The 7,969-nt window shown below is 50.2% G+C and overlaps 1 long non-coding RNA gene across 1 annotated transcript; it reads right to left on the bottom strand.

The window, feature by feature from the left end:
* Positions 1-583: 583 nt before the first annotated feature.
* On the bottom strand, positions 584-1,819 carry LOC111097859. Its single transcript, XR_005365248.1, has 2 exons — positions 1,680-1,819; positions 584-839 (listed from the first exon to the last, which is right to left on the bottom strand). It is a non-coding gene; the product is annotated as an uncharacterized LOC111097859 (long non-coding RNA).
* Between the last annotated feature and the right edge of the window lie 6,150 nt (positions 1,820-7,969).

Consider the following 7,969-nt stretch of genomic DNA (forward strand, 5'->3'; position numbering starts at 1 on the left):
TAGAGGCACCTCCTCCAGGGAAAAAGCAGTTGACCTTTCGAAAATGTAGTCCTTTAAAGGTTTAGACCTATGCCTGTCCCCTCTGTGATGTTCTAAAAATGCTTCCCTGGGCGGCTCAGCAGTGACTCATACAGCATGGAATAGCATTTCAGGGAAATTCTTTCTCTCTGTCTCTGAAGCCAAGCTTGTGGTCTAGTGGCCACAGTAGCCTTCCCTGGCGTGGCTGGTGGGACTCCGTGGGGCCGCCCTGCTGATGGTCTCAGAGCTCCAGCTGCAGAGACAGCCTGTCCGCCCCATGGCTCCTGTCCCCCTTGGGTGCTGCAGGAGAAGCGTCGGCTGTTGAGGCCTGGGACGCCCCCTCTGGGCCCTGAGACTCCTGGTTCACCCTTCCTGCCAGGGGGGCAGCTGTCCCCAATAAACAAGAGCTGTCGGAGCGGGTGGCGCCGCGTCCTCCCTGGCCTGCTCAGTCTTTGATTTAACACAGAAACAATTTGACTTGGAGAGTGAAGAAGGGATTCCTTCCCAGGGGATTTGTTCACCTGGCAGCAGGTCTGGCTAGAAATCTACCGGTTGGCACAGAACAAAAAAGAACAGAGTGATTCTATGAAAGCTGTACAATCAAGCCGGTCAGCCCTCCCCGCGTGAAGGCCTCACGTTGGATTCAGCCCCATCTGCAGGCCCCATCTGCAGGCACGAGTGGGCCTTGTGGAGTGGACACGTGGGCTGTGTGGAGTGGACACACTTTGCTTGTGTCCCAGCACTGTCACTTCCCTGATAAGTGATCCTGAGCAAGTCACATCAACTCTCCAGGCTTCCATTTTCTTACCTGTAGAATAGAACTAACAAACAAAAAAAAAAAATAGAACTTGGGTGAATAGTCATGACTAAATTAGATCAATCACGGGAAGTGACCTGCAAAGCGCTTTGACATATAGTAGGCCATCGTTATTGCTCATTTCTTAACATGTTTCTCTTCCCTGTTCCTTCCCCTTTCCTGATGGCTCTTATAAAAACATGGAGAATGGGAAAATCAGTAAATAAAAGGCATGAAGAAAGAAAGGATAATCCAGGCAGGGAGGAAGACAGACCTGGAAGGAAAAGTCTCAGAAGGAAAGTTTAGGACATTCAGAAACAACAACAATGACAGTATTTTGTGTCCTAAGATGTTCTGTGGGGCCATCTGTCTGTTTTTCCTATCTGCTCAAATGTCATTCCCGCTTGTGTTGGTTTTCTAATGCTGTGTAACAAATTACCCCTGAACTTAGCAGCCTAAAGCAATGCACACTCCTTATCTCTCTCAGTTTCTGTGGGTTGGGAATGTGAGTGTGGCTCAGCTGGATCATCCAGCTCAAACCCTCTCACAGCTGCGATCAACCAGTAGGCCTAGGCTACCCTCACTCAAGTCTCAGGTGGGGAAGCATCCCACTCCCACATCCACTCAGTGGTTGCTGGCAAGGCTCCATCCCTTACTGGACCTTGGCCAGAGGCAACCCTCAGTTCCTTGCCACAGGAATCTTTCCAGAGGGCAACTTACAACATGGGAGCTGGCTTCACCAGAGTGAGTAAGGGAAAAGGAAGGGGTGGGGGTCACAGATTTTGGTTGGGCAATGTTAGAAGGGTTATCCCATCACTTTTGCCATATTCTGTTCATTAGAAATGAGTCAGTAGGTCAGGCTTACACTCAAGGGGAGGGAATTACAGAAGGCCTGGATACAGGAGGTGGTGGGGATCATCTGGGACCATCTTAGAAGGCTTGTTACCTCACTGCCCTTCTAATAAGAGCAACCCTCCTTCCTCTTCAAAGGCACATATGATTCTGGTGGGGCTGCTCTCCATAATACCTGCCCTCTCCACCCCATCCCCACGTTGGAAATGCATGAGTCATAATGCAACCAGGTATGGCCAATCATCATAACGCAACCAGTTGACCACAGTGCCTGGTTCAAGAAGTATCCATGTGACCCAAGCTTGGCCAATCAGTCTTTCCCTGGGATTTATATACACTGGAAACAAGGAGACAAAAGTTCTCTCTTTCATCTAAAATCACTAGCATGAAATGATAGAGCCTGCAGTTTCCTATGGCCACAACAATTGAAACCATGACCTTTTCAAGGAGAGACAAAAGATTTGATGTTAAAAAGAGAGCACAAATAAACTAGGGACATTTTTTTTTTAATTCCCTGAAGCTAGCTCCACCCCTGAAAGCTAATATATCTCTCTTTTTCACTTGAGATAGTTGAAATTATGCTGTTTCTTGAAGCAAAAAAGAATTTTGGTTAACTCAGCCTCAGTTTTTTCATCTGGAAAAATCAAGAAGCTAAACTAAATGATCTCCATGTTTTCCCCCATATTTTGACTTCTAAAATTCAAACTTAAGGGGCCTGATCTTTTACTAATAGATTGTTTAGGGATGCCTGAGTGGCCCAGTGATTGAGCATCTGCCTTCGGCTCAGGGCGTGATCCCAGGGTCCTGGGATCAGGTCCCACATCAGGCTCCCCACAGTGAGCCTGCTTCTCCCTCTGCCTGTCTCTGCCTCTCTTTCTGTGGGTCTCTCATGAACAAATAAATAAAATCTTAAAAAAAAAGAAAAAGAAAGAAAGAAATAGATTGTTTAAAAGTGGAGAAGGAGCAAGAGGAGCACCCTGAGGGAAGCAAATGCATAAGAAGGAAACAGCACTTCTGTGACCATGAGAGCCATAGACCAAGTCTGCCTTCTTCATAATGTAGGCAAGGCTCCAAGTTCTAACTCAGAGCTTTATGCATGTCACCCAAAAGGACTCATACCTCTACTGATCCAGGGTAAGACCCAGACATATGCTTCTTTCGCATGCTTCTGGAGCCATGATAACACGATATAAGGGGCATGGGCCTTATTAGCTAATTTTACTGACTGCTTATTATGTACCTGGTAGTGTCTCACGTCCCAGCTCCTTGATTTACTAGGTATGTTACCTTAGGTCACTGACTTGACCTTCCCTAAGCCTCTGCTTCCTCTGTAAAATGGGCATAATAACAATTTCTTTCTCGCAGGGCTACTGTGAGCATTGCATATCAGTCAATGCCAGTAGAGCACCGAGCACAGCATTTGGCATGGCTGTTCTTAAAAGCTTCTTCCTTGCCTTTTATACCCCGCTCAAATGTCAGCTCTTCCACAAACCTGCCCCAATTGCCCTCCACTTCCTCTGAACTCCCACAGCACTTTGCTCTTGCTTCCTTTTCTAACCCTATGACCCTGCATTACTCTTCCCTGCTCACATATTTACCACTCCTGGTAGACCATACCCTGGTTATCTTTGGGTTCCTGAAGGCTAGATCAATGCCAAACACACAGGGGGAGCTCAATAGATTCAAGTGGATGGACTGATAGGCACAATGAGTCTCTCAAGAAGAGGAAACTGATAGGCTGATGAGTGCGTGGCCACACCTTTTGGTTTCACCGCCTCATTGGGCATGGAGGATTTTTGTCAGGCGAAACTCTGATGTGTGTTTGTAAAAGTGCTTCTCAAATGAAACCACCAATTGCTCAAGTTAAAGGTAACAATTCCTTACAACTAAAGGGCCAGCCCATCAGTAACTGGTGTGGAGCCCAGTGTTAACGGGTGCGGTGCTGCTGGTTTGGAAGCTGACCAAAGAGACAGTGAATAAACATGACGGTTGCCCGGGTGCATAAACACAAAACCAGTGTCTCATCGCCTCATCCCCGAGACACTCCAGTCACCACACCGGTGACACCCATAAGTGGTTACTTGTCAGCTCCTGTCAAGCACAGCAGCAAGGCTCAACCACCCCCAAAATGCAGATATTAAGGGCAAAAACAGAGTCACAGCAATTTTTATCAGAAGCAGAACACTGTGTGTGTTTGTGTGTGAGTGTTCAGAAAAAATATTTTTTCTAAGGAGAGTACAGGACAATGGTCTGTGTTAAAAGAGGAAACATTTTTCAACTTTTGAGACCGTATTCTTTTCTCCAGCTAGAGGCTGGGTAGGACTAGAAGGGAAATTCTGTTGGAAGCACCCACCCAACTGTGTCCAGAGAGGCCCTCTGAAGAACAGTCAGCTATGCCACCTGGGTCTGACCATGCAGCACCCTCTTTCTCGTTAGTGCGAATCCCAGGGAAGCAGTACAAAGTGCTTTCTGAATCTATAAGGAGAGTAGAGGAGGAAAGGAGAAGCATGCCTGGCTGGGGTGGCAGAAATAATGGAATAAAAGATTTTAAAGCATTTTTTTTATTTCATTTATTTATTCATGAGAGACACAGAGAGAGAGAGAGGCAGAGACACAGGCAGAGGGAGAAGCAGGCTCCATGCAGGGAGCCGGACGTGGGACTCGATCCCGGGTCTCCAGGACCACGACCTGGGCCAAAGGCGGCACTAGACCGCTGAGCCACCCGGGCTGCCCATAAAAGATTTTAAATACAATTTTTGTTTCCCTGTGTTGATTGGAATTCAACTGTAGGGCTTGCGGGACTGCAGTGAGTGGTCTCCTATCACATGACAGGAGTACAGTAAAACTCACTCACTCCCAATTCCTCTTCCCCATCGGTTTGTTTCTATTCCTTCACTCATTCATTTCTTCATACCCTGCCTGGGTCCTCTACAGGCACTGGGGAGCTATCCGTGGTTTTTAAACAGGGGAACCCCACAATCAAATATGACTTTTAGATCATGGGGAATCAGTGTCTAGAACAGCATCAGAGAGGACAGGACAGGGGCTAGTAGCCACCCACAGGAGTCATCATTTGTGACTATGGGGGCGGGGAGGAGGACAGAGATTATTTAAAAGATCGAATCATCAGGATTCTTTGTTGGCTCCATGTGGATGGCAGAGAGAGAGAGAGAGAGAGAGGGTAAAATCTAACTAGAAGGTTTCTGGTTTAGATGACTTTGTGAATGATGACAGTACTAGAAGCAGGTTGATGATACCGGAAGAGGCCCAGCTTTGGAGAAGCGGAGATAAAAAGCTCAAGGAACTGCTTTAATGAAAAGTGTCACAAAGTGACGTGTCCATTCGCAGCATAGGGGACAGATAATGTTGTTAATGAGGGTCAGGCATCGCTCCAGTGGTCTGTTGGGGGTTGATCCCCAGCTGCCTCACTTGACGTTGCTCTGTCTTCCATCCACAGCTTGTCTGTGTCCCATGGTATGATCACTACGGTCACCAGAGGAACTCTGAGAGAGTTGGCAACGCAACAGTGGCCCAAGCCTAGAGCTGCCCTCAGACACCCTTCTCCTACTGACACGGGCCCCATGGGGAGCCGCTTGCACATAGAGATATCTGGACACTGGACGGAAATTAACACATGATGGAAAAGTGAGTACAGGAGGGTAGGTAATGGGACTGCTGTGATTTTCTCAGGTCCCCCCCCTTGGGTCTCCACCCAAGTCTGACCTGCTACCCTAAGAGACGAGTCCTTTCAAATTAGCCTAGTTTCCTCTCTTGCGCTGGGACCCCCTTCTTCCCAGCTCAGAGCCTCTGCTGCCCCTTGCACGCCCCCCAGAATGCCTTCCTTTTCCACACTGGACCAATCCACCAGCATCCCCGGTGGGAGGAGCAGCAGCTGCCTCGGCATCTGGTAGGCTGCTGGCCCTACAGGTGGAACTCCGTCGTTAGGCTTGTGAATCCTCCGCGTATTGCTTATTTATTCTCATCTTGTTTTAAATAAACGTTTGAGGCATTTGCAGTATAATTTTTTTTTCCCCAAATAAGAACAGAAGGAAGGGGAGGGGGATGCCTTGCAGGGGCTGAGGCCCTACAGAGCAAATGTAGAGGCTCCCCCTGCCGGCTGGTGTTGCTCCTGCAGCCCCCCCCCCCCCCCCATCGCGTTGGCCCCCAGGCCTCGGCTCCCCGCGGGGCTGCACCCCGCTGCACCGGACACTCCTGTTCTCACAACCAGTGGTTGGTGCCCCTGGCCCACCGAGCGTGTGTTAAGGCTCCTGCGCTCCCTTCCTGCGCTCCTCTTTCACCGGTGCTTGCACAAATATTCAGAGCCCGATGCATTGTCTGCGGGACATTGACCTGCAGCGCTGAGCCCAAGGCGGATGCGACCCCCTCCCTGCCCCCCCCAGGAGCCCCCATAAGCTGAAGTGCCCCCCTCCGGCTCTGCAGCCCCAGACGGGCACACTGAGAACGCTCAGACCGAGGGGCTCCCGGCCAACCGGATGGGTGGCACCTGTCTAGGATTTTTGGGAAATAGCAATGTTTTACCAGCAGTTGACTCGGAGGTTATTGGGGGTGGGGGGTTGGGGGGGGTCCCTCCTCTAGGTTGAGACAGCACCAAGCTGCCCCCTACAGGTGGGAGGGAAAGGCAGGCATCCTGAAGACTGCAAACCCCCACCTCCCCCACCCCAGGAGGGAGAGGACAGGAGCAGAGGGGGGGTGGTGCTGTGCTTACCCCAGGTCATCTTCATCTCTGGGAGCCCCTCCCCCCCGGGAGGGCTAGAGCAGCAGTTCTCAACCCCTGATTCCCAGGCTAGTCACAGCAGCAGCAGCTGGGGACTTGTTAGAAATGTAAATTCTCAGGCCCCAGCCAGGTCCCACTGAAAGGCAGCTCTGGGAAATGGGCCCAGCAGTCTCATCCGGGGGATTCTGATGAACCCTCAAGTTTGGGAACCCTGGTACGGCCACCTGCGGCAGCCCTTGCTTGATAGCTTGGCCTGCTGAGATGGGGCCCGTCCCACCTATTGGGAGGCACCTCCTGCAAACCCTTCCCTTAACAAATGAGGACACTGAGGTGCAAGGATGTGTAGCCTGCCTGAGACCACCCTCTCAAGGAATCTTCCCCCAAGCCTCTCAGATCACAGGAGAGGGAGAAGGAAGCCAATAAGAGTAACTATCTGGGGTTCCTCAGTCCTAACCGCTCCCGGAGGTCTGCCTCGCCCAGGCCTTGCTGGATACGTTGAGCCCTGGGCCCAGGCACAGGCCGTGTGGCACCCTGCCTTGTCCTCTCCTCTGAGGTGACGTCGCGACAGCTTTCTCCTCTCGGATCCCACTGTCCTGCCTGCCACTCACGCGGAGATGAACACAAAGGGCCCAGCTGTGAAGAAGATCACAACAGGATTTGGTTTTGTTTTTATCCATCTCCAGCAGCTAAAACTACTTGTCAATTGGAGAGAGATGGGAAGTCACTAGAAAGACAGGAAACGTTTGAGGATGGAAATGCATCCCCCCTTGGCCCGGTCATATGGCACAGATGTCTTTCCAGAGAAGTGCCAGGCTCTGTTTGGCAGGCGGGCATTAGGAGGGTGCTCTGCCCTCCTCGCCCCATAATATTCACAGGTGTTGATTTTCTAGAAGGCAGGTGGGGGGAGGAGAAAAGGAGAGAATAGCATCTTTATTAATATTAGTATCTTTATTAGTATCATCAGAAGTATTGGGTCACAAAGGGGATGTTGTGCTTTTAAGCCCCGTCTCACACTTGCACTGGGGGCTCCACTCCCCCCACCCCAGCCCTCTTGGGAGGTGGGCTTTGCAGAAAACTTGGTTGCATTCAGAGGGGTTTCAGCAGGTATTGGTAGCATGGCTGGACGTTAGGATGAGAATTAAAAGAAAAGGAGAGGAAGTTGCAGCTGCTGTGGTCAGGGGTGCTCAGGGTTTAGAAGTCTTGCCCATCTCTCACACACACACACACACACACACACACACACACACACACACAGAACTGATTCTGTTTTATTTTCTGGCTATCCCACTTCATTCCAAGAAAGAGGCCAATTCATCTATTTCTTAACCTCAGGAGCACTTGCTAGGTGGAAAGCTGATGTTTCTAGAAGATGAACTCTTTCCCCGGGCTCAAATGAATACTGTATCGAGGAATCTATACCACTGAGGATACTATATTATTCTGCAAGGGGGCAGCATCTGAGGGAGGGGTTGGGGTTGGGCTGGAGGAGGTGGAAGATTCTTGGCTTCCTTGGAGGATTGGGACCCCTCTCTGTGCTCTGTTTGTGCCCCAGGGATAGGGCAGGGCTT

This window comes from Canis lupus, chromosome 10 (genome assembly GCF_011100685.1).
Source record: "Canis lupus familiaris isolate Mischka breed German Shepherd chromosome 10, alternate assembly UU_Cfam_GSD_1.0, whole genome shotgun sequence".
Classification (NCBI taxonomy): Eukaryota; Metazoa; Chordata; class Mammalia; order Carnivora; family Canidae; genus Canis; species Canis lupus.